Source organism: Elephas maximus, chromosome 27 (assembly GCF_024166365.1).
Source record: "Elephas maximus indicus isolate mEleMax1 chromosome 27, mEleMax1 primary haplotype, whole genome shotgun sequence".
NCBI classification, from domain to species: domain Eukaryota; kingdom Metazoa; phylum Chordata; class Mammalia; order Proboscidea; family Elephantidae; genus Elephas; species Elephas maximus.
Window position 1 is genome coordinate 14,536,696 of NC_064845.1, and position 19,165 is coordinate 14,555,860.

Here is a 19,165-nt window from a genome sequence, read left to right on the forward strand (position 1 = left end):
TATTCCACTAGAGGAGTGACTCCAGAAACTGGAAAAGAAGAAAAATGAAGTTCTAGAATAGTACTTAACATCAAGTATACTTAACCAATGTATTCTTTCCTTGTGATCACCAACTAAAGGAATCTCATTGATCATGACGTTGGTTCAACATTTTTGTAACTAAAAGCCTCAGTGGGTGAAACGTTTCTGAGATCCAGAGAGACGGAACCATATGGATGTGGTCTAGGGCTCAATTTTTGGAGCTGCAAGTGTAGTGGAATGGTGAGAGGCAAAACTCTGCCACTTTCTGCCTGTGTGGTCTCAGAACCTTATTCCCGGGATATAATCTGGGAAAACAACACTTTCTTCTAGTAAATGTAGTGTCAGTATATAAATGTGGTAGTTCTCTTCCTATCTTCCCTTTCTATACTTAAGAACGAGACTGGGTAAGGCCACCTCCTTTTACAGATGGCTTTTTTCTTTCTTTTCTTCTTTCCCCTTGAACAATCAGCTACTTGAGCCATAAAAGTCCATGGATCCTACTATAAGGAAGTTTCAATGACCTTTAAACAGAGGTTCTTTTTTGAGACTTGCTTTGACTAGTTCAAAAGCTTGAATAACCTACAACTACAGGTTAAAAAAAAAAAAAAAGACCTAAAAAGAATGCTGTTTTTGATTGCTGATGTCATGGCAGTAGCAAGAATATTGAAGCTGTACATCAAAAAGATATTTTTGGGATAAGTCAGCGTAAGGATAAAATAGAGCTCTTGTGAAATTGAGAGATCTCTTGTATCAAAGTATATTTATGAGATAATATTTCAACAGATATAGAGAAAAAAATGGAAATCCATTGCCATCTTATTACTATTTTGTTGAGACTGCAATCTTATAATGAAATCTAAAATTCCAACTCTCATATCCTAAATGTATGCCTGCTTGCTTTAATCTTGGTTATAGTTATAAATTGCTAAGCGATCACTGAAATCAGCTTTGACATTTGCAAAAAGGCAAGCTTGGCTCTACACCCTTGTCCCTTTTCTCAACCTCCTTTCTGTAGCTGTAACGTTGCCCCTGGCTGCAAAGACTCAAGAACACCAACTGCAACCATTTAGAAATCAGAGTCTTCACTAACTGACTCTTGCTTAAAAAATCACAAAGGAATTGTAAATTCTATTTCTGCTCCCTCCAGACTACAACTTTTGAGACCTCTTCTTTGTGATACGGAGCAAGAAGAGTTTACTGACACTTCTCTTAGCTTGAAGCTGAGTGTGAAAATGTGACCCACTGTAACCTTGTGCAAGGCCCTAGCCTCCTAGGGTCTTTGCTTCCTCATCTGTAAATGAAATGGCTTGAGCTAAATGGTCTACAGACACCTGTGAACTCCAAGATGTCCTTGGGTGGTGCGAACAATTAAGCACTTGGCTACTAGCTAAAAAGGTCGATGATTCAAAACCACCCAGAAGTGCCTTGGAAGACAGGCCTGGCAACCTGGAGATCTACTTCTGAAAGGTCATAGCCTTGAAAACCCTATGAAGCCGTTCTATTCTGCACACATAGGACCGCAATGAGTCCGAATTGACTCGATAGCAACTAACAACAACATACTCTTTGAAAGTATCCCTGGGCAGAGCAAACAGTTAACATGCTAGGCTGTTAATTGAAAAGGTTGGAGGTTCCAGTCCACCCAGAGACATCATGGAAGAAAGGCCTGGCAATCTACTGCTGAAAAATCAGTCACTGAAAACCCTCCAGGGCACAGTTCTACTCTTGATACACGGAGGGTAGCTATGAGGCAGAATCGACTTAATGGCAACTTTTAATTTTTTTTTTTAAATATTCTTTAAGCTGTTCCTTCAACTCCAGTTATTCAGATGCCATTAGCATGAATTGTGCCTTGTAAGCAAGCAACTTACACTCTTATTAATTTTATTTAGGTCAGCACACTTTTTTTTCTTTAATAGATGCATGTATGATGGAAAATTTATAACATTCCCATAAACAGTAAATTAGCTTCACTTACCTCAAATAGAAGGTGTTATAAAAATGCAAAGGTTGAAAAGAAAGCAACGTGGTAGAGCCCTGGATAGGTGGCATGGTCTGAGGAAGGCTCTGAGCCTCAGTACCAGTCTCTCTTTGTTAAAGAGCTATTGAAGATGGACTATCACTGAACAGATTTTCTTATTAAGGGAAGCAGAAGTCTTGGAGGAGAATTTGAAAGGGGTATAAAATAATTTTCTCACGATAGGATTTAAAATGATTTCGATCATCTCTGATACCACTGCTACTATAGATCCCATCGGCTGGGAAAATTTGTGACTATTAAAAGGGTGGGTTTCATTTCCAGACTCTCCTCTGGACTCCTAAGCACTGATAACTTTTATTACTCCTTGTCTCTAAGAAGGGATCTCAGAAGTCATACTGATTTACACAGCTCTGGGGTTATCTGAAAATCCAAAGGGAAGTTTCATGGACTTCATGAGTTGCATGCCTCCTCATCGTTTCTTTGAAGATGTGTATTTTTTAAGCATCCTTATTGAGATATAATTCTTAGACTATAAAACCCATGCATTTCAAGTGTAAAATGTAATGCCTTCAGTGCATTCATAAAGTTGTGTAACAACCCCCACAGTCAGTTTTAGAACATTTTCACTCCCCACCCCCCCCCCGACAAAGAAACCCCATGTCCCCATACCTCATCCCCTCCCTGCCCCAATCGTAGGCAACCACTGACCTACTTTCTGTCTCTGTGGATTTGCCCATTTTGGACACTTCACATACATAGAATCGTACACTATGTGGCCTTTTGTGCTTGGCATCTTTCACTCAGCATCACATTTTTAAGTTTTTTTTCCCCCCTATGGTATAACATGTACCAGTGCTTTGGTTTTGTTTTATGGCTGAGTAACATTCCATTATATGGCTACACCATATTTATGTATCTGTTCAGTTGATGGACATTGGTTGTTTCCATTTTGGGGCTATAATGAATAAAGTTGCCATAGCGTTCATGTAGATCTTCTATGTGGATTTGTTCTCATTTTGGAGGATATTGTATACCTAGGAGTGGAATCGAGCCAAGAGGTGCATTTTTTATGAAAATTCCATTTTGAAGCTATACATATCAAAACAACTTTGCAGGTGGGTAGCACTAAAAAACAGACCCCCGTTTCTGTGATTTTTATTGTCCTGCTTTCAACCTTCTGTTATTTTCCATATGTACATGTATACTTATTTTATTTGAAAAAGTGAAAACTACTTATAATCAGAACATGTATTAAGAATTTTCAAGAATAAAATGAGTACCCTATTCACTTTCTCCAATTACATACCCGGAAGTAAGTGCTTTTAAAACCAGCTTTTTTTTTTCTTTTCGACAAAAGATTATAGTTATGCGTATACCTTGTATTTCTACCTCGCCATTAAATATTTCAAGGTTACTTGACATAGATTTACTGCATTTTAATAAAACCTACTGATTATTTCATTATATTGAGGTTCCATAATTTACTTAACCAGACTTTTTTTTTCTTTATTACAAACAAAACAGAATGAACATCTTCAATATCTCTCTTACGAACTTGAGTAATTTCATAGAATATTTTCTAAGTGGTAAGGCAGCTGGGTCATAGAATGTTTGTAATTGTACTTTTAATTGAACATTGGCCTAATTACACTCCAAGAGAAGGTGTTTCACATCACACCCCCACGTACAATGAATGAAAGCACAGAATTCCTATGTTATCATGCTTTCATTTTTCCCATCTAAAAGTCAAAAGACAGTCTAAATCACAAAATACACTATTTTTTTTATATGTATTTAAATATCAGTACATTTGAACATTTTTTTCATTTGCTTATTGGCCACTGATATTTCTTCTGGGAATATCCAGTCCATATCAGTTGCCAATTTTCACAATTATTAATATTATTTTCATAGATTTGTCTTCATTATATATGCACCACACAGGTCTATCAATATGCTTCAGCTTGATTCTACCTTTTTTTTTTTTTTTCTTACAGCAACTTGTAAAAGAAATTGGTGCAGTAACACTTATGAAAATACCTTACGGGGGGGATGGCGTGATTGGCAAACAAGTGTAGACGGTGCGTGTTATTTGGGTAAAAATACGTTTGTTTGTTTTTTTTCACATACTCATCCCCAAAGTGACCATTATATCAAGTTCCAGTCTTAAGTTTTTCCCCTAAACTCTATGTCAGCATCGTGATTAGTGATAGTTAACTAGTATAAAACGCTTTGTTCTCCAGAATCTAAAACTAAAGCAACCAATACATTGGTGTTAAAACTGTAACGATGAATAAAATTATTCCAGTTTACATTTAAATTAGAATGAAAGAAGCTAGCTTTGAAAAAAAAAAAAAAAAAAAGGAAGCTGTGCTCGAATCTTAAACTACTCAAATGAATGTATAACTACACCAAGCAGAGAAGAAAACAAGGTTACCAAGTCATAAAAAGTACATTAAATTCCAAATGAATTAGAAAAAAGCAGTAAAGCAATTTGGAACTGCTATAGAAATTCTGTTGTAAAATAACCAATTGAACTTATCCAAGAGGTTCACTTGAAGATTAAATAAAAATATGATTATAATATGAGAAATTTATAGTTAAGCAGCATTACATTAAATCCTTAGTTTTTCCACTACACTTTAATGTTTTTCTTTGCTAGTCTTTGTTCATACTTATCTTCCCTATAAGAAATAATGAATAATGAAGGAAATGATGGGTAAATGAAATTTTATTTTCACTGTAATTAAATTTCCCCTCTCAAAAAAATATTTCATCTTCTTAAATCAGTACGGATTAAACTATAGTGCTTCCATTATTGCAAAAGTTCCTTTCTCAGGAAGTCTCAGGACTATAGTGGCACGGTCACATTTACCCAAGCTTTGGCCAGCAGTTTGAAAATGTGACATTTAAGGGGATCTACATGATACAGGTCTTGGGTTCACTGAGATAACAGTAAAATCAGCCATTTCGTCTTTGCCCAAAAGATTCATTTATGCAAGTATAAATTTCTGCTTTTAGTCCCTTCTCAAAGGGAGGAGAATTTTCTCACCTACTAAGAGGTGAGTTACTTAAATTATTTCATTTTATCTTCAGAATAACTCTGCAATCTGGGTATTATTACCCACACTTCACCCTTGAGGCCAGTGGGGCCACCTATCTTGTCTAAGGTCACAGCTAATAAAGGAGACCCAAACCCAGCTCCCTGCATCTACACACAGAATATACACACCATGCTTCTTTCTCAAGTCTTATGGGTTTCTAAAACAACTTTCCTTCTTTTCCTTCCCTGTTCCAGGACTGACAGACTATGGCTTGAGGTACAAATATGGTCTGCTGCCCGCTTTTATGAATAAAGTTTTATTGGAACATAGCCATGCCTGTTTGTTCATGTATTAATTGTGGCTGCATTTATGTTACAACATCAGAGCTGAGCAGTTACAATAGAGACCATATGGTTCACAAAGCATAAAATATTTACTATCTGCCCCTTTATAGAAAAAGTTTGCCCACCTCTGCTCTATTCCATCTACATGTATGCTATGAAGAAATAAGGTATTGTACCTACTCAAGATATATGTAAAAACAATTCACAAAATAAGTTTTAGATATAGTGTAATTTCATTTTCAGAAAAAAGAAAGAACTTTTCCTTCAATGTATATAAAAAAAGACATTTTCAAAGTTCATATGCTAAACTGTGGCTATATAAGAATTTAGATTACAGGGAACTTGCCCCCTTTTTTATATTTATCTATTATTTGATTTTTTTTTTCGTTGCTTCTTTCTTTACTCACCAGGTGCGACGCCTTGGGCAAGTCACTGTCTTCCTGCAGTCCTCTGTTTCATCTGTAAAGGGAAGAGATGGGTTAGGTCATCTTTCAAATCCCATTGAATTCCGACATTCTGCTGCCGTACATAATACAGCGCCTCAATTTTCTTAGGATTATTTAATTTTGAGAGCAACCAGTCATGGGTCAAGATCTTTACAGGAGAGCCTGAAATTTTTAATTTTCCATTTCTATTAGAATACGATCCCTCTTGACTACTCACACTTCTCAAATTGTTACACTATAATCTCTTTCAAGAGGCTGGTCGAAGGAATTCTGACGCCTTATTTCCAAAACTGAACCTAATAATGAACTTGCATGAAAGGTTAAAGTCACCTCTGGTTCTTGAGAGCAAAGCATTCTCTATCCTGATTTTAAGTCTGTTTTTCTTTAAACAGATTTTTTTTTCATCAACTTGAACTTTATCTTCAGAATGCCCATCTGCTAGAAGTTCCCATTTCCTCTAAATTTGATAATGTTTCTAGTTGTATTTTAAAAGCAACTTTAAAAATCTTTCATTAAATAAATATTCAAATTTCACATGAATTATAGAACGCTGCCTTTCTAATCATTTTATGTATGTCGACTAAATGACAAAAGTTAAAAATCGAAACAAGCACCCAGGGATAGTGAGGTATAGAGAGAGTAGGCATGTTTCTTGCCAGCAGAAGTATATATTGTTACAGTCTTTTGGCGAGATGTTTTTATCATATACCCTAAGTCTTAAAAACGTCAGGATGTTAAACAAACCATTCTGCTTTTTTTTTTTTTTTTGGTGGGGGAGTGACCTGAGGAAATCATTAATAATATGAATAAAGATAGGCATCAAAGTATTATTTATAAAAGTGAAAATACACATCGTTGAGATGCAGCAATGTAATGAGTCATGTGTAATTATTACCCTGCAAAATAATATATAACACCATGGGAAAATACTCATTCTCAAAAGTAGAAAATGGCTTGAAATAGTGTGTACGGTATGATTCAATTTCTTCTAAAAATATATACGTAGAAATATTTATACAGATGCCAGAGAGTGATTTGAAGGATATACACCAAAATGTAAACACCGGTTGCCTCTTAGCGATAGAATTATGGGTAAATCTGTTTTGATCTTTTTGTGATTGTCACATTTTCTGAATTGCTCACACATAATTAAGAAGAATTGTTTAAGAACTGTAAACTACAGCAATAAAAATGATTTTTTAAAAGCCTAGATTATATAACCATACTTCGATGGAATGATTCATTTTATTAATTCAAGAAAGATAACCTTTTAACTGAATGAAAATAAATGATTTGGCTCTGCTGCTTAATGAGTTGCTAGTTTTTTGTTTGGTTAAAAGAAAATTAAAATTGGTGATAAGGAACAATAAAGAAAATAAGGGAACAAAAGCTCTACTCCTTCACACTCCTCTTATTCCCCGTCCCAGGACACTGGGTCTTCCATTGTCAGATTTTTTTTTTTTTAACAACTTGTAATAATTGTGTTTCTTTGCTTTGTTCCCTTGATTTTGGTGGACCCATTCATTCACTTGTAACCTCCTAAAGGCAAGGATCGTACCTGTTTGGCACACTTAGTACAGATTTCATTAAATATTTTTTAACGGGCATAGATAAAAAGAACGAAATTACTTAAGTTTTATAGCATTATAACATCAGAAGCCATTACATTGGTCAGGAGGCTCCTGTGACTTATAATGATCCAAGGTTGCCAAAATGTTCCCTGTACTCAACCATCTGGAGCTGACATAATCCAACCACAGGAAAGCAAAGCCCTATATATATATATTTTATATATATATATATATATTCATCCAGTATATTGATGGAAGACAAGACCATTAATCTTGATGATTTAGGCAAAGTTAATCTCCTCTACCTTTATGGCCATTATTTAATTTTATGCCCTTAAAAGATTACATCTGATAAATCAGCCACAGTAAAAACTTTGAACTCTAAATATAATTAAACAAATGGCACCCCAGTGCCATTTTTGGTGCACGTTAACAAACAGGAAGCTTATACATTAGAGCCAATCCTTACAACTTAAGCAAAGCAGAAGTGCATGTCTAAACAATGGCTTGGGCATACCAAGAGAGGAACGCTTAAAAATTAAATATAATGCCAACTGTTCAGAAAGGTATTTTTCTATCACCATATATGAAGACAGGTTTCCAAAGCAAATTAATAGTGTAAGCAATTCATTTTTAAATAACTCTATATAAATCATCATTCATATCCAAGCAGTAATTCAATCTCTCTAAGAGCTATTTTGGAAGACTTTATTGGTTAAGCTATGGGTACATTGTTCTAGTAAAAATATTCTATTTCTCTTGAAATAATTCATAGTGTAGGTTTCTTGGTCCTTTGGACTAGCCTTCCTCCAGCAAGCCTGAATGAATAAAGCTTGAAACACATAAAAAAATATATAAGCAAGCACAATTCAACAGCCAAGAAACTGAAACAAAAGGACTCCTTCTGATTTTTCCTTTGAAGCTGCTCTCGTTCCATAGAGTCCACGAATGAGTAAGTCTTTTCCATGCCAAGTGTCTTCAAAGAAAAAGCAAAGTGGAAAGTTACAATTATTTGGCAAATTCAGTCAGTGAAGCAAGCCAATCTAGATTAATTGAGGCTTTAGTTTTGTACCTATTTTTGCTTATGACTTTAAATACAATCTCTAGGGTGAGTATTTTTGTTTTAAATTTTAAGTAGGAGAACAAATAGCTAGAAGATCAAAACTCAACTCCAACTCACAAATATAATTTGAAAAATTACAGACATAACCACAAGTCCCTTAATGATGCAATATTTTATGGTAAGCTGTAATGAGTACACATGCATACTTATTTCAAAAGATTACGAAAACGTTTATTCCCTACTGGTTTATAAAACTGCCAATGAGGGGTCAGAAGCTGTCCGAATGGACACGAAAATAGAAAGTAGGGGGAAGGAATGTGCTGTTTCATTAGGGGGAGAGCATTTAGGAGTATAGAGCAAGGTGTATATAAGTTTTTGTACAAGAGACTGACTTGATTCGTAAACTTTCACTTAAAGCACAATCAAAATAAAAAAAAAAAAAAACTGCCAATAGGTTTGCATGTTGAATGCAACGAGTACATTAAGTTTCCTGCAGAAACACTTAAAATACTTAAGCGTAGCAGTGGCACCATTTAGACTCAGCCCATAAGCTTCAAGGTTAGAAGTGAACACCGGTCGCTGATACACCTGATCATCAATGATGGATCATGGTGGAAACCCCAAAGACATCTTGGTACATGGAATAAATACTGGAGAGTGTCACCATGGTATACAACTTCATGAAGATCTAACAACAAAGGCCCCTTACACTACCAGTAGTATGTTACTGCAAGGCTTAGTAATTAAACCAATATACATGGACTTTAGTGGGTTGTCCGCCATCAAGGAGATCTTTCCCTTGATTCCGGGGAGGGGAAAATTAAGGATTGCACCAAGACACTTTTTATTTTGTCCTAAAGGCAAACAAAATTGTATTTTTCTGGATAATTAAAAGAATGTTCTGCTCCAACAGGCTGATGGCAACATTCTCAGCGAAAATAAGGATTCTATTTGTCTTCCCTGAAAAAAAATATTACACAAATCAACAGGTATGGGATATAGACTGAAGATTACATAATATCTAAAAGCCTGCTTTAAGAGCATCTATTACATTTATTGCTCTGAGAGAGAGCCTCAACTTTGAAACAGGTGGCCAGAGTCCAGTGGGCAGATTCAAGTACATTTTTCCTTTTATACCTGCTTCCTGTATTCTGGAGAATTTTCTAACAATGTCCAAACTGTATTTATGTACATCTTGATGTCATTTATTTTAGATGTTCTATTTTTTCTTTTTTTATGTTTCAAACTGGTGGGCTAACAGCCAGATTGGAATCATAAATACACCGTTTGGTCTGCCAGTACTCGTAAATATTGAATTTCAATGCTTTTAGATGGGCATGCCCTCCCAGGTTTCCATAGGCTCTACTCTTCTGTTGCCTTACATTTAGCCATTTGGAGCTTTCTCCTGTAGAAATTATCTGCCCAACCTCTAAGGCAGTTGAGGTGTCAACCCCTATCCTGGTCTGATTTTCTAACTTCGTAAAGTGCCTATCATGTGCTGAATCTCTGTGATCAGCCTGTTACCAGGTGGAAACTGATCTCTTAGCCCCTTTGAAACCTCTCCCAGCATGTCAGGCTTTGAGTCAGGAAGACTGTCAAAAGTTGGGCATGTTTCCCAGCATGCTGATAATTGAGTTCTTTGCTCTCGTTGTGGACTGGCAAGCTTAGATTCAGTCCCAGCAGCATTTCATGACAGTCATGAAGTACCCGGCGTGGCTGGTGTTGCAGACACTGTCAGGACACTGCCCACATCCCCCTGAATCCATCTTTGCACACACCAGCTTGTGCTTTCATTCACAACACCTAGCATCTGTGACTCTTTGTTGATAGGTTATAAAAAAAAAAAAAAAATTAAACCCATTGTTGTCGAGTCGATTCCAACTCATAGCAACCCTATAGGCAGAGCAGAACTGCCCCACAAGGTTTCCAAGGTGTGGCAAAGTCTAGATTATATAACCATAATTTGAACTGCTGGACTTTTGGTTAGCAGTCATAGCTCTTAACCACTGTGCCACCGGGGCTCTTACTGGATATTGGGGGTGTACATCCTCCACCTTTCTTGTTCCTAGTTAAGATGACTCCAAGGTATTCCTACACTGACTCTAAGTTCCCGGCAGGATCCAGCCAAAATTACTCTTCATGCAACTATGCTTGATACCATCCCATTATTGGCTTCCTTCCCTATCCAGTCCCACTGCTCTCCAACTCTTCCTAATAAATCACTTTCCCCCAAATGCTAATGAGGCTCTGCTTCAGGGGAAATCTACTTAAGACAGCAAGTTTCCCAAGGTGAGAAGGTATCAGGGTAATGGGTGACCAACTCTTCCAGACACCCTGTAGTGTGTTCCCATAAAGCAAAGTGATTCAAGATGGGACTTATGTAGGTTTGCATATATGTACCAAGTCTGTCTCTAACTTTCAATTCCTAAGGGCCCTCAGTCCATAAATCAGTACACAAGGATGCTTAATGTCCACAGCGGAATCATTCATCAAATGCATGGCTGGTGCTTGGCAACAGGTACTCCACGACAATGCCAAATTTGCAATGATGTGCAAAAATTCCCATTGCTCTCAATGAACTATGGAATGCCTCACATGGCCCACTTTTTTTTTTTTTTTTAATTTACCAAATGACAGGATTAATTTACAAGCTAAAATCACAAATCCTGAACATGGTTGTGTATTTTAACTTTAGAACAACATTTCTGAAACTTTTGGCTTTTAATCTGTTCCCCTTGAGAATTGCTTTCTGGCAAAAGCAGAATGAGTGAACGCTAATGATGTAGAGGACCTGGGTTCAGAGACCGGTGTCACGACTTTCTAATACATGAAGTATTTAAAGACTGATGAGACAGTACATTATATCTGCATGGTAATTTAGTTCTGAAGTTCACAATTATTTTATTTTCAATATTAATTGCTTTTGTCTCTCAATAAATGACTCTCTGTAGGAAGTAGAATTCAATTTCATTCATTTTCAATAATCGAGATTGCTTTGAACTAGCTCAATAACTCTCAGCTCTTCTCGGCATTTGATATATTGCTGGTGATGGCACATAAATAATCCGGGTTTTCTCTTCAGATTCCTAGGCAGGGCTGGCCTTCAGCAAAACAGCTAAGTTAATGCAGCTTGCTTCTCACGCTCCTGGTCCTTGTGCTACATCCTATTGTCCTCTTCGGCATCCGTAGTCCTCCTCAGATTTCTCCTGCTGTTATCACCCCTACCCTCATTCCTCCCAGGGGAAATGATAGGAAAAAATCTATTCACACATGCTAGAGATTTCCAGCGTCTAGACCTTTGCTCATCCTGTGCCCTCTGCCACACTTCAGTTGGACTTACGTGGGAGGCAGTCTTGGCTTACTTCAATTAACCAACAGTCTCCATCTTCAAGGTTTGGTAATGGTATCAGAGCTACTAAAAAGTCTCGTTCAATGACGAGATAAGGAGCATTAGCCAGAATGTAAATCAAATCACTTCTCTCACTGACAAAGTTTTTTTTTTTTTGGGGGGGGGGGGTGGTTCCTGAATTAAACTGTGTTCTTAGTGATTTATATTCTGATGCAAACTCTTTACCTCATCACGGACCCCCTCTCTTTTAGCCCTGGTGTTCTTTCTGAAGTCTAGATCTACATTTCCAAATGTCCTCTTGGAAATGTATCTATGGTTATAGCCCATTGATACTTCAAATTCATCATGTCCTTCAAGCAGTCAACAAACACATGAGGAAATGCTCACAATCACTAGCCATTAGAGGAATACAAACCAAAACCACAGTGAGGTACCATCTCACCCCGGCATGAATGGCATGAATCAAAAAAACAGAAAATAACAAATGTTGGAGAGGCTTCGGGGAGATTGAAACTCTTATGCGCTGTTGGTGGGAAAACAAAATGGTACAACCTTTTTGGAAGATCATACACAACTTCCTTAGAAAGCTAGAAATAGAAATACCAAATGATGCAGCAATCTCATTCCGAGGAACATATCCTGGAGAGTAAGAGCTGTCACATGAATAGACATAGGCACATCCATGTTCATTGCAGCATTATTCACAATAGCAAAAAGATGGAAACAACCTAGATGCCCATCAACAGATGAATGGATAAACAAACTATGGCACATACACACAATGGCGTAGTATGCAGCGATAAAGAACAATGATGAATCTGTGAAGCATCTCACAACATGGATGACTCTGGACAGCATTATGCTGAGTGAAATAAGTCAATCACAAAAGGACAAATATTATATGAGACCACTACTATAAAAACTTATGAAAAGGTTTACACACAAAAAGAAACAACCTTTGACGGTTATGAGGGAGGGGAGGGGTAGAGAGGGAAAAACACCAAACAGACAGTAGATAAGTGGTATCCTTGGTGAAAGGTAAGAAAGTACACAATACTGGGGAGGCTGGCACAACTTGTACAAGGCAAGTTCATGGAATCTCTATAGACACATCCAAGCTCCCTGAGGGACTGAATTACTGGGCTGGGGGATGTGGGGAACATGGTCTTGGGGAACACCTAGCTCAATTGGCATAATATAGCTTAGGAAGAAAATGTTCTACATTCTACTTTGGTGAGTAGCGTCTGGGGTCTTTAAAAGCTTGTGAGCGGCCATCTAAGATACTCCACTGGTCTCTGTTGGGAGCAGGGGAGAATGAAGAAAACCAAAGACGTAAGGGAAAGATTAGTCCAAAGGACTAATGGACCACAACTACCACAGCCTCCACCAGACTGAGTCCAGTACAACTAGATGGTGCCCGGCTACCACTACTGACTACTCTGAAAGGGATCACAATAGCGGGACCTGGACAGAGCTGGAGAAAAATGTAGAACAAAATTCTAACTTACAAAAAAAGACCAGACTTACTGGCCTGACATACATGGGAGAAAGCCTAAGAGTATGGCCCCCAGACACCCTTTTAGCTTCTATGAGACTTCCCTATTCTCCTTTCCTCCACTCCTGAGGGTCACCCTTCAGCCAAAGGTTAGAAAGGCACATAAAACAGAATGAGACTAAAGGGGCACACCAGCCCAGGAGCAAGGACTAGAAGCCAGGTTGGGACAGGAAAGCTGGTAACAGGGAACCCAAGGTCGAGAAGGGGAGAGTGTTGACATGTCATGAGATTGGTAACCAATGTTACAATGTGTTTACTATTTAATGAGAAGCTAGTTTGTTCTGTAAACCATCTAAATTACAATTTAAAAAATCCATTCAAATTTATCATGCACACAAACAACTCATTTTCCTTTCTAGTTTCTACTTCTAACAACTTCTTCATTCCTGTGAATGGAGCTATCATTAATCTAGTTCTTCAAATTTGAACCACTGACCTTCGAGTCCTTCTGCTCCCCTTTGCAACTGTCCCAGAGCATTTCTCTATCCTTTCTCTCACATCTGTCCCATATTTCTATTAGAAGCAAGGATGGCGAGACTTCATCTCACATAGTTTGAACATGTTATCAGGAGAGACCAGTCCCTGGAGAAGGATGTCATGCTTGGTAAAGCAGAGGGTCAGCGAAAAAGAGAAAGACCCCCAAGTAGATTAATTGACACAGTGGCTCCAACAATGAGCTCGAGCATAGCAATGATTATGAGGATGGCGCAGGACTGGGCAGCGTTTCATTCTGTTGTACATAGGGCCGCTATGAGTCAGACCTAATTTGACGACACCTAACAACAACAACTGTCAATATTTAGTTTTTTTTTCCCCTTCTTCCCTTACTGTCACAGCATCCCAACTTTTCCCCCACATTATTTCTACCTCGTTCTAATTTGTTTTATCTATAGCTGCTTGATTTTTCTCCCTCAAGGGTAGCTCTGCCCTAGTATCCTACACCAAAGTTTGCAGTGCCTCCTTGTGTCCTACTAAATTCCATATGAGCCCTTCAACCCGGCAGTCACTGCTGGTGATGGTGGGGAGCAGGACTTATTCTCCACATCACAGTTCCATATAAAAAAATTCATTTCCACTTCATTCTTGAAAAGGGAGCAGTGTTGGACAGGACACTCATTTTCTGCCAAGCCTGGTAAGGCTGGGCTACAGACTATTACACATACATGATGTAAGGGCTCTGGCTTGATTTATTGGTAAGCACTCTGCTCCTGGGGGAGGGAAGTCCCTGGGTGGTGCACTCGACTACTAGCCAAAAGGTTGATGGTTCAAATCCACCCAAAGGCACCTTGGGAGACAGGCCTGGTGATTTGATGCTAAAAGATCGCAGCCTCGAAAACTCTATGGAGCAGTTCTGCTCTGCACATGTGGGGTTGCCATGAGTTGGAATTGACTCAATACCAACAACAACTCTTCTATGAGACTTCCCTATTCTCCTTTCCTCCACAGGCTTCACTCCTTAGGAATAGAGGCTTGTGGTCGTCTACTTACTCTGTTGTTACCATGTGGGCAAGAGTTTGGGAAGCCTGATTTAGCTCCTATTCTAAACTACATCCCAGAAGCTAGCATTATCAGCACTTCTGCTGGTAATTTAAATCTGCATCTGATTCCTATTTTTATATGTCAAAAAGTCCAGAACCCATAGGTGAAGGAGTATGGTTGATGCTTCAAAAACCCTCACAAAAGCCCTCTGCAATCTGGCATCAATCTATCTCAAGAACTTCTTAACCAACTATTTAAAAATACTGACCCAGAGGTTCTTGCCCAAGTTCATTACTTTTTGCCTCCCAAGAGCACCAAGGCCTTCCATGCCCTTACGTCACTGTGAGTTCTGTCTCTTCACACAAAACGTATTTCTCACTTTTTTTTTTCCTTTCTAGAAAATTCTATATTTCAAAACAAATTTCAGATGTACCTTCTTCAGGAATAAAAGCATAAAAGTAGTTTCTGCTTTGCATAAATTTGAAACTTGCTCATACACTCTTTCTCATGCTCTTACGCACACACATGCACGCAACTTATGTTAGTTTACTTTGGACTATTTTACTTATATACTTGTCCCATCTTCTTTTCTGAACCATAATTCCTTGAGATGTCTGTTCCTGGACAGCTAATGGTTTCTAATGAATTATATAATATCCTTAACAATATCAATCGGATTGAAAGCCTTGCCTTATTTTTGAGTAGGTAAGAGGTAGAATAAAGCTCTGCTTAACCATAAAACTTTTTCTTTTACTTAGTTATTCAAAGATTTACTACTTGATTTTTTTAAATATCCTTCTCCTCCTCCCATCTCATATTTTTATGCACTTAGGATTTCAAAGGGGCTGGACTGTACTTTGCTTTTTTAGGCATGAATCATCCTTAGATGGTTCTTCTCTGAAATTATTTCTACACTTCCTTTTTTCTTTCCTTAGAGCATCAGGTCAAGACTTGTCTTACTGCTGCTAACACTCCCTCTCCTCCACATTTACAAATAGACTGCTCCCAGTGACAATCCTACATTTCTATTCCTCCTCCCAGCATGCTTTTTATCGGTGTTTCTTAATATTTCTGACAAGTGGTTTAAGCCCTTCTCTATCTTAACACCTGCTCTATTCCTGAGATGATTAACACACCCTGACTTACAGTTCTACTCCTTTTTTGTGACCACACGTAGAAAGCCCTATTCTGCTTTTGTTCAACATGGCATATCAAAGACACCCATTTATCTCTTCCTTCTCCTCAAAGACACAAAATCCACAAGGTTAAAGACAACGGGAAAGAGACAACAGCAGATGGAAAAGGTTAACAAAATTTTAGTGGCTGGCAAGCAGATGGATAAATTAGCAAACCAGAGAGAAGTAAAACATTAAATTGTGGGATAAGTTGAAGAGGAGTGGATGGTCAACAAAAAACAAGCTGATTAATGTGGCAGAAGGAAATGTAATCATAGCATATTACATCTTCATCTGCGAGTAATATTTGAATAATCATATGAGTACTGAATATTTATTCAATCAAAATTCTGATCTAACTACATTGTAAAACGAGGGTGTGGAACGAATACAGGAATGGGATGTGAAAGAGTTCCATCTTTACCTTCTCTAAGTGGATATCAGGAAAGGATGTCTGAAATTGAGCAATCAGAGAAAAGAAAAGTGTGAATAAGTTACATAGAAATACAAAAGAAAATTGCTGAAAAATTTAAAAAATGTTAAAAAAATTAAAAAATTTTTCCAGTGCTGGAAAATGTTGGAGCACAGAACTGTTGTGTTTTGTTGTAAGTTTTATATAATTATTTGACTTCTCAAACTGAATATGTAAAATATTAGATAAAATTAAAAGAATTTAAAGATATTAAAATTAAAAAGGAAAATACTATAATTCTAACCAAAAGCATTTTTTCCTCTATCACGACATTCATTTCAAATTATGTGTAACAGAAAATAAGTTTATTTTTCTGTGATTATGAGCTTTTTGAGAAATGAAGCTCTATTTAATAAATACTAGTTCAACAAAAGCACTAAACATGATACCAGACCAATCAACTGGGATGGCCCATGAAATCAGGGCCCTAAACTTCCAAACCAAGAGACCAAATACCATGAGTTTAATTGGTTACATACAAGCAGCCTCAGCAGCTGCTCTTTTTGTTGTTGTTGTTGTAAATATGTCTATCCCACAACTTTTGACAATTCAACTTTCTACAGGTGTACAATAATGGCAGCAATTACATTAATTGGCTGTGTAGCTGTACTCAATCAATAACAATTTTAATAAACTAATAAACTTTGGTCTCTATACATTTGTCTGCTCTTGTCTTTTTACGTAAGTGAGGTTAGACAATATCGGTCCTTGTGTGGCTGACTTATTTCACTGAGCATAATATCTCAAACAAGCAGCCATCCAAGGTACAACAATTGGTCTCTATTCCCTTAGAACAAGAGAGGAAGAAGGAAGAGCCAGGAACAGACAGAAGATATGGGACGTGTGAACAACTGCCTCTTTGCCATGAGACCAGATGAACCGGATGGTACATGGCTACCATTACTGAACATTTTGATCAAAGATTCTGTAGAAGAATCCTGATCAAAAGGAGGATAATGCAGAACAGAATTTCAACCTTCTCATTGAATGCAGACATTTTGGAGCTACGGAGGCTGGATGAGCCCCTGAAACTGTCACCCTAAGATAATCTTTAAACCTTAAACCAAAAATATTCCCTGAAGTCTTCTTTAAATCAAAAGGCAGATTAGTTTAACTAGTAAAGAATGGCTATTTTGAGCATTGTGCTCTTTTAAGAACTATCTGTGTGATATCGAATTGACAATAACAACTGGAAAGATTAGATAAGAACTTGGGGGCGGTGAGTAGATGTTAATGGAGGAAGAACATTTTGGAAAAGGAGGGTGAGAATGGTTGCACAACTTGAAGAATGTAATCAATGTCACTAAATTGTACACAGAGAAATTGTTGAACTGGTGTATGTTCTGCGTAAATTCTCAAAAACAAAAAGTAAAAAAAAACTAGGTCACGGGTCTCATCTTTAGAATTAATCATAGTGTAAAGCACTGACCACTTCATGATGACTCCAGCTGTAAGGTAATGAAAAATGTCTTCTGTGTTCAAAGAAGGCTAGTTCTGTCGTAGTGGACATGCAATGTGCTAGGTTCCTTTTTACAGCCACAGTATGGGAGAGGTGGGGAGTGGAGCTTTCCAGGCTGGATTCGTCCACAGCCATCCCAACATGCATGTTATGTGTTATCATATGAAACTATGTGAATCTAAAAACTTGCCACATGTACACAAACTTGGGCTATGCTTTTCCATCTCTCTGAAATGCCCTTCCCTTAAATTCCTGTAAAACTTTCAATCAGCCTTCAAAACACAGGGTTAATGTCCCTTCCTCTCGAAAGCCTTCCCTCCCCAGATGATGTTGCCTCTTGTGTGCTTGATTGTAGTACTCACTATATCACTCCCAATCAATTATCTCTCTATATTCTATATGTCTCTCCCTTTACTAGACATTGAGGTCACTAGAGAGGAAATTGTACCTTACGTACTCTGTATTCACAGAGCAGGAAAAAAAAAAAACTTATCAAAACAATAAGCGGATCTAAGAAATTAGGTAGCACTTTTCGAATACTTAAAATGTGCATTAAAGTTACAAAAAAAAATCATACATATCCCACCATCAGCTTGTATCTAAATGTCCAAATGATGTGAAGATGCTGGGCTAAAATTATGTGCTTTAATTCTTAACACTACATAAGAATCACGCCATACAGTCACATACATCTTCAGGGCTAAAATATTCAAAGTATGTACCCTTGCTTTTATAAATCTCACAGCCTGTCCCAGAAAGCCTTTCAACTTTTTCATGACAAGTATCTCAGTCGGACAAAGATGGGTCAGAGTGGTGGAAATAAGAAAGAACAAATTGTCAGCTGAAATTGTTCACATTCCACTGAAATTCTTGGAACTCTAAATCAATATTTGGTGGACCTACGACAGTTCTGAGGCAGATTGCAGGAATGCTGGAATCTAGCAGAAGATGACAAATTTTTCCCAAATTGGCAGGGGGAAACATCCCTTGATGAGCCTCAGCCTGCCCTTCTAAAACTATCTCCTTTCTTCCAGTTTTTGGGATCTCAGTTCTTTCATGGGCACAACTAAAGACTCCAACTTCTTATTTCCAGCTACTTTGAACTGGCTTAATCCACAAGACTTTTCCGAATCAGCTGAAAACTGCCTGGTTGTATTTCTGTGCATAGGACGTCTGTGTCATTACTGGGATAAAGAGAAAAAATGT

At 37.6% G+C, this 19,165-nt stretch overlaps 1 long non-coding RNA gene across 1 annotated transcript in view; it reads right to left on the minus strand.

The window, feature by feature from the left end:
- Window positions 1-19,165, minus strand: part of LOC126068428 (uncharacterized) — a 373,496-nt gene that overhangs the window by 120,810 nt on the left and 233,521 nt on the right. The window contains exon 3 of the long non-coding RNA XR_007515681.1: window positions 5,798-5,849. This is a non-coding gene — a long non-coding RNA (uncharacterized LOC126068428). The remainder of the gene's footprint in view (window positions 1-5,797; window positions 5,850-19,165) is intronic.